Below are 16,868 nucleotides of genomic sequence, written 5' to 3'. Positions count from 1 at the left end.
CTAAACACTGAACTCGTGAATCTTCTCTCTCGCTTTGCTGACCAGTCCACGGCTCGCTTGATTGTGAACGGCCATCTATCACCAACCTTTCCAATAAGGAGATGGGTGAGACAAGGGGAGCCTCTCTCAATGTTGCTATTTGTGATATTTCTTCAACCAATGATTAGCAGACTCGAGCGAATATGTGGATCCGATCTCGTAGTGGCATACGCAAATGATATGAGTATAATTGTGACATCAGAACGAAAAATTGAGATGGCGAGAGAGCTTTTCGCTCGATTTCAACTAGTCTCTGGAGCTAAACTCAATCTCTCGAAAACTACATCCATTGATGTAGGTTTCATAAATGGCAATCTTATGAATGCTTCATGTTTGCAAACGGAGGACAAAGTGAAGATTCTTGGAGTGGTTTTTACCAACTCAATTCGTCAGATGGTCAAGTTAAATTGGGACACTGCTGTAACCAAATTCGTTCAGCATATTTGGATGCACTCAATGAGATCGCTCACCATTCAACAAAAAATAATTCTTCTGAACACTTTCGTATCTTCGAAAATATGGTATCTATCGTCCAATCTTCTTGCATACAGTGTTCACATTGCAAAGATCACCTCGTCAATGGGAAACTTTCTCTGGAATAGATACTCTGCTAGAATATCAATCCAGCAACTATGCCGAACACGCGAAGATGAGGGCCTGAGATTGCAGCTTCCAGTGGTTAAGAGCAAGGCACTTTTGATATCGAGACATATGAGAGAAATAAATTCGACACCCTACTACAGCTCGTTCATCTTACAAGAGGGAGATGTTCGACAGAATCCACCAGCAGATCTTTCATGCCTCAAGTGCATTTGTCAAAAATATTTTCGCCTCCCAGCACCTATGCAACAAAACCCAACTGCAAATGAAATTCATCAGTTTTATGTAAAGCAGACTGGAATTCCCCGAGTGGAGCGAAAAAATCCAATGGTAGAATGGAAAACTATATGGAGAAACATAGCGAAAACATCATAGCGTTGCATTGATGTGAGAAACAATTTCACATCAATGCAACGAAGCACACTGTATATCTGGGTGAATGAAAAGACGGAGCATAGACAACTTCTATTCACCATCCTGCGATCAGACGGCGAGAACTGCCTTTATTGTAACGCAACTGTTGAGACCATGCAACACACGACCTCCTGAGACCAACACTAACCAGCATACGTAGAGTACAGCAATATAGAGCTTTGAACTTATTGTTTAATTATATTACTTTTATTCTGGAAAATAACAATGCAATAAGTATAGATGCACTGAAGCACTACCTAGTATTATAAGAATAAAATTATAAGTGATAATCTTGACAAATAAATATATTTTACAAAAAAAAACAAAGAACCGGCAGTATAACAAACTACGTATTCTTCAAGTTTGCGCTCCATCTAGCCAGATAGCCATTCTTCGCGAAGAAGAATTCTCACATTGAAAGTTCTAAAAGGAAAAAAAACCTGTGAGAGGAAGGTCACTCCAGTGTATACTCATTTCAAGTAACCATTTGGGACCACAGTCTTGTGTGGATAGTTGCACGATCTATTGGGTTACTGTTCCAGAGTCCAGTAACCTTAAGACGGTATACACAAGAAAGTGCTTCTTGTTTCAGAAACACATGTAGCGGTTTTATGTCCAAGAGTGCCTCTAGAGCAGCAGTAGTTGTTGTCGAGAACGCACCAATCATCGCCATCGAGACCATCCTCTGAAGATGGTTTAAGTTTGCTTGGATTGTCATGACTTTTCCCTTCTGCCACCAAACAAGGCTCCCGTAAGCCAATATTGATCTATCAATTGTTTAGATCAACTGAATGTGCTTGGGATTGAGTCCCCAGGATTTGCCGGAAGTCCGTGTACATTGGCCAAAGGCCATTCAAGCTTTCTTGATCCTGAAATCGATGTGAGCTGTCCAATTAAGTTTTGAGTCGAGAATTATCCCAACGTACTTAACTTGATCTTCGACAATAATTTCAGAGTCAAAAAACTGCAATGGACTAGCTCCGGTTGTAATCCTTCGTTGCGTGAAAAGCACCATTGAGGTTTTATTTGGATTAACTGATAGTCCAACATGAAGACACCACCGCTCAACAACACATAAGGCTTGTTGCATCAAATCAAAAAGTGTGTTAATGCAAATACCGGTGATCATTATATGATAATCATCGGCGAAACCATACGTCGGAAACCCAAGCTCATTTAGTTTTCTCAACACGCCATCGGCGAAAAGTTGCCGTAGAAGTGGTGACAGCACACCACCTTGAGGACATCCGCAGACACTCAGTTTTCTTATCTCTACTTGTCTTAACGATGAGCACAGATGTCGGTTGCTAAGCATTGCGTGTATTCAGTTCGTGATATATGAAGGTACTCCATGACCTCGTGCGGCTTCCAAAATGCATTCGAAAGAGACGTTGTCAAAAGTACCTTCAATATCGAGAAAAACTCCTAAACTTGATTGCTTTTGTGAAAAAAGCTTTTTCAATGTTGTAGACAATATTGTGTAACAGGGTGGTAGTAGAATTCCCTCGCTGATTAAACGTTCTACTTATTTGAGAAGGAAGGAAGTCAGACAGATCGGTCTAAAGCTCTTTGCCTCCTCAGAAGTGGCACGGCCACCGGTCACAGTCTTGCCTTAAACTACCAGCCGCTTCTTCCATTTTTTCGGCCAAAGGTTTCTGGCAAGAAAACACTACTGTGTTGCTACCGTTATTTGTTTCAACTCCCTATCCGTGATTTCAGCATTAGAAATTGAAAAATCGCCACCATATTCTGGGTCCCCGGACATTGCGGCATACCCAGCAATGAAAATGTGGACCATCTCGCCGCACTTGGGCGCTCATCACGATCGTATCTCACCAGAGAGGTATCCGAATACGATATCACCAATACCTTCACTTCGAGATGAAATGAATAAATTCTTCAGGTCATCTTCACAACATTAAAAACTCTATCCAAAAATGGGAAGATCGCAGCAACAAGAAGGAACAACGAATATTCGCGAGGCTTAGAGCTGGACATACTAGGACTATACATGCCCACACTCGACGTTCCGATGTGTAACACATGCACAGGGCCGTCGAGAGCCGCGTCGGGCCCCAAGGCTTGGATTACTGCCGGGCCCTTTTAAATCTAAGCCCTCTATTTCAGTATGAGGTAGTACCTCTTCAGCCATGAGGAACTCGAGAGTCCGTGGTTTCTGTTAGTCTCCGGTTGACTCATATTGCCACATCCGCAGATAGCGTGCCAGACAGATGAATTTCGACAGCTTCTTATTCCGTGGTATCCAAATCAGGTGAAATTGCCACAGCTACGAGTTTTTCAATTTGCGCGTACTTAGGAATCAGTAGTGTCTAGCTCAAATTGTACGTTTCCCATGTTGATTGGAGATTTGTGCCTTGCCATGAATCGTCTTTTCATGATTTGCCTGATGTGAAGGATTGGGGAAGTGGTAAGGTTAGGGGTAAGGAATATACCCAAGGGACCACGAGGCATTATTTAATGGTTTTAGATATGTTTTATATTCGCATACAGAACATATTCTTTACGGCTTCACAGTTCTATAGAGATCATTAAGGCACACTTAGTGTCGGAAAAGGCGAAATAGTGTGCCAGAGTAGAGCTAGTTCAGAAGCAATTAATGTCTGTCTCTTCCCTTCTTTATTGACACAGCAAAAGAAAAAAAATAACTTTCGATAATGTACCCACTGAACGATCTGCATGTACTACAATAGCAGGAGCAACACTTTCAACCCCCGGAAGGATTCAGAATTTTTATTTTAACAGTGAGCGGATATATTCCGTTTCGCAAAACAAACACTTCTGCTTGATTGATGGTATGGAACATAATCAGCACGCTATGTCTAACATGGTGAAATTGTAGGGTGTAAACATTGGCCATCTTTAGCTCAATTTGTACTTTTAATAATAGATCTTAAGGAATGTCTCGAAAAGTAAACAGGAATACAGTTTAGGCCACTTTCTGCTTGTAATTGTCACTCATTTTTTTTCGATATAGTTGGTTGGAACACGATATTTTGCTTGTACTGTGCAGACAAAGCGACACACGGATTGATTTATTTGCTGGTAGCAATGGAGCAGTTTTTAGCTTTTGTTGTAAGCAAAATGAGAAGGTAGAAGAATCAGTTCGAAATTCTCGTTTAAAATGATTAAATCAAAAAGAAAACCGTTTCTAATCGTAGATTTTATGCAGGCAGTCCTAAGTTTGCGCCGCTAAAGCAACAAAAATGATCTATAAAAAATTGAAAAACGATCCATAAAAAAGTTGTTGATGTTCCATAAAACAGAACTGAAAATCCATAAAAACAGTGTGAATGATCCATAAAAAAGGGTGATTTGATCCATAGATTATGTAAAATTGAACCATAAAATAGTCGCAAAAGAGCACTAAAATAGTACTAAAAGAGCAATTAAAATCAACCAATGCCCCATAAAAATATTGGAAATGTTCCATAAAATGATACATTTTGCGCCATAAATTAACTGACATTGATCCATAGAATATTAACAATGTACCTTAAAACACGTCTATATGTTCCATAATATCGACAAAAATGTTCCACGGTATTACAAAATGGAGCAATAAAATGTTAGAAAAAGTTCCATAAATTTGATGAAAATGTTTGCTAAATAATTTTTCTTGGTCCATAGAAGATGTAAAAATGAACATTAGAAATGCTATGTATTGATTCATATATCAAACGTTAAATTGTGGTTCATGGATATTTATAAAACGATCGATAAGAAGAGAAAATGTAGAACGATCCATTAATATGTGCTTATGCACCAGAAAAATTAAATTTAATGAATTCATTTTATCTCAACAATACACTTTTAGAAGAAAAAGAAAGAACGTGCTATAAAAATACAAAAATACAAAAAACGATGGGTAGGTGATGTCAGAGACATAACCGAACTGAAGTAGAATACACTTAGGCTGTTAATTCGAATGCTGCAATTTTACTACTACCTTCGGCATTGTTGAATTAAAATCAGCTATTAAGATATTTGTTGTGACGCATTATGCCCCGTTGTTGCGGTGCAATTTATCCCTGCACAGGTCCGTTTTACCCCGCCTATTTTTCAAAGAGTAATTTATAATGATTTTGAAAAATTGAATATTTTTCATGCTTTTGAAAATTTTGCTAAGCGATTGTGATTTCAGAATAAAATGTCTAAATGATAACACTGATTACATTCTCCCAATTGATGGTATCTTATTATGATTAAATTTTATTAAGGATGTATTTTACCCCATCCACCCCTACATACGCTGGCATTACATTCACAGAAATCACTTGCGATGCGTTTGTGCAAATAGTCATACTTTGGTCTCTGTCATACCTCGAAAATTTCAAACGTGCACCCGAGACACAAGCGTGACAAAATTCAAATGATAGGCTTGTTCCAGTATTTCATCTCAATTATTTTCAAATGGATAGTACTACCTTTACTACCCACATTACCCACCGGCCTTGATTACAGAGGTGGGAAAATACCGGTTGAGTACCGGTACGGTAAACCAAATTTTCACAAGTGTTTATGTTTCCTTTACATTGTGTGCGGTCTCATCGCTGGTTGTGTTTATACGAGACACGAAAACCAAACCGAGTTTCGTTTACACAGCACCGCGGTTTGGTTTTGATTTTCGTTTACCGGTGCACGAGTATGGGAAGGAAACACGAGAATAACAAAACCAAACTTCGGTTGTGTTGCGGTTGTGTATTCGGGTTGATGTTTATCGGCTGTGCTAGTGCTGCTAGTATTTTTATTAAGAATTCTAAACAAATTTCTTTATAATATAAGGTATCTTTTCGGTAATTGAAAAAATGTCCAGACATATTTCTGTTCAAATAAATTATGTTCGTGGTCATGAATGGCGTTCCTTAACTCAATATTGCGACATTTTCATAATGATTTATCATCAGGAAGTTTTCAATATGGGTATGTTTGGTATGGGAAACTGCCCAAAAATCGAAAGTGAAAGGAAATTTAATAGCCTCCGCTATTTTTATACCTATGATAGCAGATCAAAATTTAAGATGACGGTATATTCAAGATATTCTGAAGAGATCTGAAATGGCGAGCTATATTCAATACTACTGGTATTCAATAACGTTTTAATGGTAAAAAATATCATGAAACAAGGGTATTTTTGATATCGAAAAGTTGTGTAGAGATTAAAAATTATTATTCGTCGTCATTTTGCATCCCAATATGGTGTTATTTTCACGAAAATTTAGCATTTAAAAGCATGCATATTTAAATAGGCATATATTTCCAAGGAAACGAAACTTGAATTGCGTCGTAAATTAGAAATTCAAAATGCCGGCCTATTCATGATGATTTAACAACTAGTATGGTTATATTTTGGACCAATATCCACATTAATGATTGAAGGTCGTTTTACATGTTTTGTTGTAATGAGACAGACGACTTCGGGATTGGACACAATGTGATCAAATTTTTTTTATTCAAATTATTGCGCAACATTTTTTAAAAATTTAATTGTTCTGCAGTAGATTTACATACACACATCGACTGGTATCGCCGGAAATATTTATTCCTTAAAGAAACTTAGGTTTTAATGGCGGTCTATAAAATGAAAGTGTTTTTGTTATTCGTTAGTTGGTTGCTGTTCTCAATGAATTAAGTTTTTTTGTAATTGAATAATTTAGTGGTAGTTTTCTCTAAACTCGAATGTACGCGACCAAACCTTCTAGATGTTTCAAAACGATGTACAGTAACAGCAAAAATAACTGAAATTCGTATTACCAGCACTCAGTAAATAAGAACCTAATCGTGAGTTTCCCCCCACTTGCGTCTGAGTTTCTTACCATATGTAAATAACACACTCATACACGCAATTGCCTCTGTGCAAGGATAGATGTATCAATACGATGCGCCGTAGCAGTAATAATAAGGATATATGTATACAAAATGCGAGTGTGTGCTCGAGATTATTCGAGAATCGCTTAACCAGCGCAACCAGACGTGGATTAGATCTCATTGATACGATTATTGGCGATATAAATACAGACCATTATGAATGCATTGAGTGTTAATGTCATGTCATGTTTAATTGATTTAATTAATTTTATTGATTTAATTAATTTAATTGATTTTATCGTTTTTGTTATTTTATTGACATCGCTGATTTCATTGTTTTCTTTAATTTCAATTTAAACAATTGTTGAACTTTTAACAACTGCTCAGAACCAGCCATTTCTATATTACCCCATTGACTCTCAATAACTAATTGAACTCAATTCAGTTGTCTATTCGGCAGCACTGCAGACGAGTTTACTGCCTCTTCTTTCAACTGAAGCACCGTGTACAGAAAAAAACCAGGCCCGGTTTTCTAAAGCCAAACCGAAACCGCTGCTGAGAATACATCAACACAAGTTGAAATTCGTACACACATGTAAACGGTGCTGAGTGGCTCGGTTTGGTTTTGTAAACTGAGAGTCGGTGGAGGTTTTTCTTTCGTTTACCGTGTGAACGAAATCCAAACCGAATACGATGTGCATCACTCGTTTACACGTGTTGAGATTTTGAGAACAATACCAGTGTATGTACGTACCGGTTGGTTTTCTTGCCCACCTCTGCCTGATTATTGAATATTTCTTTGCACATATGTATAGTGGGATCAAAATGCATTCGTCAAGCTGAATATTTTTGGAAATAGGGTCCTTAAAATTATAGCATGTATAAATAAAGTAAATTAAGGGCCAAATCGGACGATAAAAAGTTTTTGGACTTACTGTAAATTGAACTCACTCTACAGTTAAAAGCCAGGAGAAGGGCATTTGTGCGTGAAATGTCAGCATTACAGAGTTAAGGCGAATGCCCTATAAATAATATGTTCAAGCCTTCACCAAGTAGCTTTCTTAGTTAACCTTCATCAAGTGTTAGTTCTGAGTTTTCTCAGTAAGCCTACAATTGCCACGTATGATAATAGCCAACAACAAATGTAGTGCCAGGACATTACTTTTAATAGAGCAATTTACTAGTTAATCTGCGAAATAAGTAAAATGAACATTAGCGGAACTTAAAATAAACCGAAAACAATTGGCTGTACAAATCCCGTCATACCTGCAGCAATTATACAATTAATCTGGTTCTACGGATCGTTATAAAACTGTGTTTATAGCAGCATATACGATGATATATAAAAAGTCGTCCCAGTTTGCCCCGAGTATGAAATGGTCGGTGTTAAGTCAGACCGGACTAAGTCGCAAAACATCAAAAAATGAAATAATGATAGAGCTGGATAAAAAATTTCTTCAGCTACATTTGACTTTTGCCAGTTTTGATATATGTAACAATAAGCAAGAATTATAGCGAAAATTAATTTCCAATTATAATGTAAAGAATGCTCAGCAGAACCATATTATACAAGTATCCAATAAGCCAACATCATCTCCTTCACACAACACAACAACCAATGCTAATCAAATCGTCAATCGCACTACCGCTTGTCAGAAAAAAAAATTACCAAAGAGCATACTCCACCCACCGCAGTACACTCTGGAGCGCACGCCGTGATGAATTTATCTGAGCACGCCACAGATCATTTAAAGAGCAAGAGAGCGGGGTCTCTCGCACTCAACCACTCCTAGCACACTTGAAATCCGTTTATTGAACTCCGAAAAAAGAGCGTTCTGCTTTTCTGTGCTTTCTGCTGATCATTGTATGCATGGAACTGGCACGCCTGTGCATCATTGGAGGGAATGATGCCTGGCAGCAGTCATTGAATATATTTCAACCGAAGAGCTCCAGCTGATCCAAAAGGTAGCATCTACTACGAGGTCAAAAAACAAACTGACGTTTTTTTCTTATGTACCGTTTTTATAAGTAGCAAAGTTTATTTGATAACAAATGGGCAGTCCTAGCAATGTTGAATTGCACGGACAATATACGTGCACATATTTCCGATAAGATGCAAAAATACAGCGATTTCAATCAGTACAACGGAAGTTATTCGCGTTTGAATACTGGGAAAATATCTTAGCAGAAACTTTTAAAAAGGGACCCCCATATTGTATTGTTAGAAGTATTCTACTTCAAAAATTATCCATTTTACTCACCGGTTAATTAAGGTCAGTGTACAACATGACCAGTTCTGTCCGCCAAGTACGAAAATAGCCACTGCGTAATCCATGAAGGAAATAATGATAGGAATGTGTCTCATTTTATCAATGACCAAAATACGCGGTACAGTGTCGAAGGCTTTTGCGAAGTCCACATACACTGAATCAACTTGTCGCCTGAGCTCAATTTCACGGCACAAGATGTTGACGTAACACATTAGATTAGTAGTAGCGGAGCGATGTTTCATAAAACCATGTTGGCTGTGACAGATTATTGAGGATGCAACATTGTACAACACGCTGTGGATCAGTTTTTCAAAAATTTTGCTTAAACAACTCAAAATAGAAACGCCACGATAGTTCACGACGCGATTACAGTTTCCGGACTTGTAGATCGGAACGATTGAAGCTGATTTCCAGGCCAACGGGAAAACCCTGTCACGCGGCGAGCGATTGAATAAAGAAGTGATGGGTAATGCCAGTGCATTGCAGTAATTCTTCAGCAGTATGGATGGTATTCCATCAGCTCCAGGGCCTTTGTCTACGTCGAGATCATCCATGATTTTCAGTACTTCGACAGCGGAAAATTGAATGATGGGTAGATTAATGTCATGATGGGCTACATTAGCGAAGCAGTTGAAGCGAGGAATCGGCGATGATTTGGTGAATACGCTCTCGAAGTACTCGGCGAAAAGATTTGCTGCTTCGTCATTAGTGGTAGCGGTGGCTTCGTTGTATGTTACATTAGTTGGGATACTGGTAGCCGACTTTTGATTTCTCACGAAATTCCAGAAACATGACGGGTTTTGTCTTACATTGTATTGAGTTCGAGCCACATAATTTTCATATGTAGACACAAGAAGTCGATTGTATGTCGTTTCTACTTCACGAAGGATGTGTCGCTCATTGTTGGACTTCCTCAGAAAGAAACGGTTGCGTGCTTTCCTAAGAACGTTTCGAAGATTTAGAAGCTCAGGGGTCCACCATGGCTTGTTATGAACTGGAGATGTTCTTTGTCTCTTTTGCGGCACGTGGTCACTGAGCATCGCGTACAGCGTGTTGTAAAAAACTGACACGGCTTCGTCCAGTGTTTCTTTCTGTAATATCGTTTCCCATTCGATGATTGCGAACGCGTCATTCAACCGACCAAAATCACACGAGCGTAAATTGAAATTTATTCCCACAGCATCATTGTCCAGTGTGGTTGCGCTATTATAGCTACCATTAAGTAGCATAACAAATGGTGCGTGATGATCGTCAATCGGTAAAAGTGATGTTGGTGGTGCTATGATGTCAATATGCTCCGGCAAACTGACAAACACAAGATCGAGGAGCTTGCCGTTTATATTTACGATATCGTTGAGCTGATGCATACCAGACGCGAGCATAGTTTCTATAAGGCATTGTTCGTTCTCACTCGAGATATTCGATGGAATGTAGCCGTTAACGTCCTCGTCTTGCCACTGTAGATTAGGAAGATTGAAGTCTCCTAGCGTCAAAATCATGCCAGTTTCAGAAGAAGTGTCCGACATAAGCTGCACTGCATTCACATGAGCGTTATACAGGTCAAGAGAAGCGTTGGGTGGAAGATAGATGGCAGTAATGTACAGCAAACGATGTTCAGATTTCACTCGAACTGAAACTTGTTCAAGCTGGTCACAATTTGGCAGCGAAATAGATTCACAACTCAGGCCGCTTTTAACGGCAATCAGTACTCCGCCTCCCCGTGAGTGACTGCTGCTCAATGAGCTACGATCGCATCGAAATATTGTATAATCGGACGAAATTTCTGCACTGTCGATATCCGATCTTAGCCAAGTTTCAGTGAGCACGACTACATCGTAATCGCAACTGGATAGCTGCAAGCGGAGTCGGGAGATTTTAGACCGTATGCCTCTGACGTTCTGATAATATATCGAAAACAAGCGGTCAGATGACTTGGCATTCAATGTTCTTTCCGCTGCGTTGGTAGCTCTAGGAACATTCGCGGTGCATTGACTCGAGCCACTAGAAGCGATTGACATTACAGGAAGTGAATGGTTCGACGAGTGCGCATACTTGCCTGCAACAGAGGTTTGGAAGACCCCATCTCCGCACTCGAGCACATTACCAATTCAATTTTGTAATCTCAGAACGCACAATGTTTCGCCATATCAATGCGCCTTTCAGTAGACTCTCCAACGTAGGCATGATGCTTCAGACGAATGGGTCGACGAGAGAGGTAGTGGCTTGTTTACCAGCCAAAGAAAAGCGCTGTTAATCACTAGCACTAAATCGATTTTCTATCGCTCCAGCGCCAGATACTTGCGCCAATACACACAACACCGATGAAACGATCGACAAAAATCACACGAGAACTAAATCAAAACTCTAAAACAGCGTAATACACAACGAATAGCTTAAAAATTCGCGACCGAAATTCCACGAATAAACAAACTGTAATATTCTCGAGGCTTAGGGCTGAATATACTAGGACTACACATGCTCACAATCTGGCCTGCGTCGACGTTCCGATGTGTAACACGTGCAGTACAAGGCACATCTTAGCCAACTGCATCGATTTCTCCGATTTTCGAAGGAAATATTGGTTGCCCACTAGGGTGGGACAGAAAAGAGACTCCATCTCCGAGCAACTTTTTGGATACCATTTGGGTCCTACTAATCACGGGGAAAATTTCCGAGACCTACAACTCGAGCTCCATCCCTTTTAACAGAATAACGCTACTATTTCAACGGACTTAGCAAATCTTTCCAGAAACAGTAACTAGGACAACTGATTAAAATCTCAATATTTCAATATTTTCACATATATGTTTGTAAAATGACATGTACTTTATTGATCACTTTCTATAGGCGCATGACCTCCAAGATTAAAGCCTCAATAAACAACAACAACAACAACAGCTCTATATTCGAAAGAAGTTTTTTTTTAAAGACTCCCTAAGCATATACTGAATTGCTTCCCCTCAAATGAATTAGAGTGTGCACTGACTACTTCAGCTACTACATCAAAAATATCATGATTTACCATCTAACGGATATAATGCACCACCCCTTAAAGTTCCAATATGCCATAGAATGTAGTCTATTTTTCCTATCAACGAACATTAATCGAAAGAACGAAATCGATTTGATTTTTTTCCCCTCCGCCGTACCAGCTGGCTGGCACTGTCGGTAAAGATCGGATAAAAAAGAACGATAAAAATTAATAACACTTTATTGGCACTTATCAACGGAATGGGCGAGAAACCGTTTCGGAAGTCAAATATGAAGTGAAGCAGTTTCGGGTGGGGTAAAAGGAAATGAAAGGTTAGATGTAATGTTCGATTTTACGCGATATTCCAAGCGAGTTCCGAAGGTACTCAGCACTTAAAGCACGTAAAGATGATTAGATGGTGGTAATTTACAGCGTCCACAGCTGTTACGCCATTTCACAGTCGGAAACGCAAGGAAATTATGTTTTCAATCGGTCATTATTTTAAGTTAAATGACCCACGAATTGATTGAATTTTGTCGCTCGTTCTATGTTCGCTGCCGTAGAATGAATAGAGTACCATTTATAAGCTTAGTTTATTAGTCCTTTTTTCCCATTTCACGCATCCGCAGAAATTATGGCTCTGCCATTCTAAAAAAAAACACATTTGCTGACGACGCATTAACATGGACAATAAAAGTAAGCTAAATTACATTTCAGGTGCTACCAAATCTGATAAAATTTATAACAACTAAATTACATTCCCCTGCTGCTGTTAGCAGCAATCCATTTTTTTTTGTATTTAATCTTCAAAATTACCATATCCTGCATAACGAGACAATGTTGTACGGCAATTACACTAATGATAAATTTGTCACCGTTTTTTTTCTGCTTTGCTGCTGCTAAATTTGCAAACCGCAACCCACCGGGCAGAGTAGAGCCATAAACAATGCTGACATAGCTTGGCGATGGGGAGCTGCAGGGGGAGTCGAGAAAAACACCTGTGAAATATGTGCTACACAATCCTTGGTTGGATCTATTCTGTTGTTTTATGCTACCTTTCAAAGGGGAGCCAATGAGCAGTAAGGAATCCGGTTATGGTAGCAAGTCGGACATAAATTTCCGAGTGATAAGACGAACAACCAGCTCCAGGCGAACGGAGGTGAGTAAAAAGGTTGCTTGCCTAGCAATAGAATTACATTAGGTTCAGCTAGTTTTTTCTCGTTTTTTTTTGGCCAGCTAGCTATCGTGATAATGGCTAAACACTTAATCATTCTCCAATCGGAGCTCGGCAAATCAACCAATCGAACACGTAATAAATCAAGTTGTTTTTTGCCATCCCTCCGCCGCCGCGGTATGTACTGCAATGTTGCTGGCTAGGAAGAAAAAGAAATTGCGCGAATCGAATCTGAAAATCATCAGCAACTATCCTACTCAATCTGCTTCTCCGCCCCCCAGGACAGCAACTTCCGGAAATTGAGCAAAGTCTATCCAAAACTTCCACATGTTCCTTCACTGCCAGCAGACGGATTGAATGGTCCATTTTTTGCCGATTTGTTCCTACAAACACTCGTTTCTCGCATAGTATGGTCGGAAAATGTGTGGAAAGCGGCGATCATTTTACATGTGACTGTACATTTTTAAAGCAATTGTTCAACTTTTCTGTGTAACACAGTCAAAAATTGATACGAATTCTAAACAAAACAAAGTAGTCACCGAACCATACACGTTTTCCATCACATCATTCAACCGGCACTGAGCGAGGGACAACTCAGCCTACTCTTTTTTTGCCCTTCCCATCTAGGATAGAGAGACTTTGCTGACTGACAGACAGGACGCGCGTTCGGGTTTCGGGTGAGTGAGAAAAAACACGTGTTTAATGATCATTTAACACGCAAAAATGGGAAAATCGTTCACTCGGGGAAATGCTGAAAATCATTCACACAGTTTTCAGTGTCTAATTCAGTTCGTTAAAGATTCATTTATCAGTTGGTAAATTAGTTTTTTTCCTATAAAGTAAAAGTATGATGGTATGATTTCTATGCATCGTTAGGTTAAATTTGTTGTCTAGCATACTTAATCCTATGCATTATTGTACACTCTTATTCTCAGCGACTCATTGCAGCAAATAGCAGTTTTACCCAAAAATTAGTCAAATTTGTTTGATAGGTCAATATGATGTCTGATCAAAGTTTCTTTTCTTTCGACATCAGTAAAACATTGACTAAATATTGTCCTCTGTACCTTTTTCTAATAATTTTTTGTAGATACGGTTTTGTTGTAAATTCTGTCAAAAGCCGTACTTAGTCAAAATCTAGGAATGCAAAAGAGGAAAATGGAATAGATATAGTGCCAAAGTCGAATGAAGAGAACCTACTTCGATCGTACACCATATTGAACTATTAAACACATTTTACTCATTTTTGAGTAAAAGCGTCACAGTGACTCGGTTTAGAAGAAAATGTGAACCTAAGTCTATAAAACTATGTCATTTCGGTTCAACAAATAAGACATTTTTATGTAATTTTGGTGCGCTGAATTTTATTTTTGATATTATTGGTCGTCAAACGGTAAGGTAACATAGTTCTCACAAGTTTCCAATCTCATGCCTCCACGTGAGTCTAATTTTATTGATGACATTTGGTCTTTTGGCTGGCTACGCGTTTGCATTTATATATCCAATTTCAAGTTCCGTCATGGCTAATATATTTGTGCGCTGGGTTATCAATAACTTGTATTTAGGGGTGGACGTAGCGTAGTTGGTAAAACGATTCCCTTGACTCCCAGGGCCTGCAACGTGGGTTCGAATTGCCTTTGTTTAGAAAACATACGTTACTCTCGGTAGCCGGCTACCCAGAGTGCAAAAAAACTCAAAAATTAAAGAAGATATTTTCTTTTCGAGTGCTCGTGTACTCGTAGACTAACTAAGTAACTAGATAATAAACTATGCTTTACAGGTTGCATAGCTTGCTTAGAGCGAATTCTAGACCTTAACCCTTCTAAATCTCAAACTTTAAAACACTTATGTAAGGGTCTGATGAATCGTCGTCCTTCCGTTAAGTAGGCTAAGCATCAACACTTTACGAAAAATGAAAAACGAGAAACGAAAAATGAAAAACCAAAAACCAAAAACCAAAAACCAAAAACCAAAAACCAAAAACCAAAAACCAAAAACCAAAAACCAAAAACCAAAAACCAAAAACCAAAAACCAAAAACCAAAAACCAAAAACCAAAAACCAAAAACCAAAAACCAAAAACCAAAAACCAAAAACCAAAAACCAATAACCAAAAACCAAAAACCAAAAACCAAAAACCAAAAACTAAAAACCAAAAACCAAAAACCAAAAACCAAAAACCAAAAACCAAAAACCAAAAACCAAAAACCAAAAACCAAAAACCAAAAACCAAAAACCAAAAACCAAAAACCAAAAACCAAAAACCTATTTTAATCCACCTAGCGGTGCGATTGTGCCTTTCTCAATCATGAATCACGAGAATGTGTGCGTTGTTTATATTCATTAAAAGCTTTTAAATGCATATATTACATTTTATTATTATACATCACATGACAACTATATACAGGAAAATACATCATTATTCGAGTTCTAAAATTTTTAAAAAGAAAAAACGGCCACGGTAATATTGAACTGAAAAAAGGTGCAAAATCGGCAAAGTCCCAAAGAGTCGATTTTTATAAAAAAAATAATTTTCGAGATAACATAAAATCTCGACGTTTCATGCATTTTAAAGATGTTTGGCATCAAAAACGAATTTGATTTCTGAAATTTCATGAGGTCCCCCCTTTGAAAAAAAATTGAGTTCCGGCTTATATGGGAATTTCATATGTGACCGGACGGTTTAGTCTATATTTCCGGAACCATATATGCGATCCGTACGAAATTTTATAGACATCTATGGGGATATTATAGCTATCATTTGGGACTAAGTTTGTGAAAATCGGCCCAACCATTTCAGGGAAACTGATGTGAGTTCGTAAATTTTGAAAGATGACCGCTTTTCCCGGGCACTTCCGGAACCGTCTATGGTGGTCAATGTAGTCAACGAAAGTTTGGTTGGCCGTCGGTGACCTAGAACAACAAATTTAAGTTGTTTGAGAGACATTTTAGCGAAATTTTTACCTTTTTTGCTTTCATCGGAGTATCGGTTTGAATCACAATTTGCTATGTGATCGCACGCCACAACCTGTAACTCCGGAACCGGAAGTCGGATCGGGATGAAATTAAATAGCCATTTACGGGGACGCAATACCTTTCATTTGAGGCCAAGTTTAGTCGAATCGGTCTAGCCATCTCCGAGAAACCGTTGTGACTGTTATTCTGAATTTAGATACTTCCGCCGGGGCTTCCGGAACCGAGGATGGTGGCCAATGTGGCCAAATAGACTTTGAATGGATGTTAGTGACCTAATACTACAAATCGAAGCAGTTGTGGTCATATTTTGGAAAATTTTTCACCTTTATACATTCATTGCAGAATTTATTAAAATCGACATTTTCTGCGTGTTCGTACTTATCACCCTGTAATTCCGGAACCGGAAGTCGGATCCATTAGAAATTCAATAGCAGCCTATGGGAACGTTGCACCTTTCATTTGAGACTAAGTTTGTCAAAATCGGTTCAGCCATCTCTGAGAAAAATGAGTGACATTTTTGGTCACATACACACACACATACACACACATACATACATACACACACAGACATTTGCCGAACTCGACGAACTGAATCGAAT

This window comes from Topomyia yanbarensis, chromosome 2, assembly GCF_030247195.1.
Source record: "Topomyia yanbarensis strain Yona2022 chromosome 2, ASM3024719v1, whole genome shotgun sequence".
In the NCBI taxonomy this organism is placed as follows: Eukaryota; Metazoa; Arthropoda; class Insecta; order Diptera; family Culicidae; genus Topomyia; species Topomyia yanbarensis.
The sequence above is the reverse complement of the archived record's forward strand: the minus strand, read 5'-3'. Positions refer to the sequence as shown.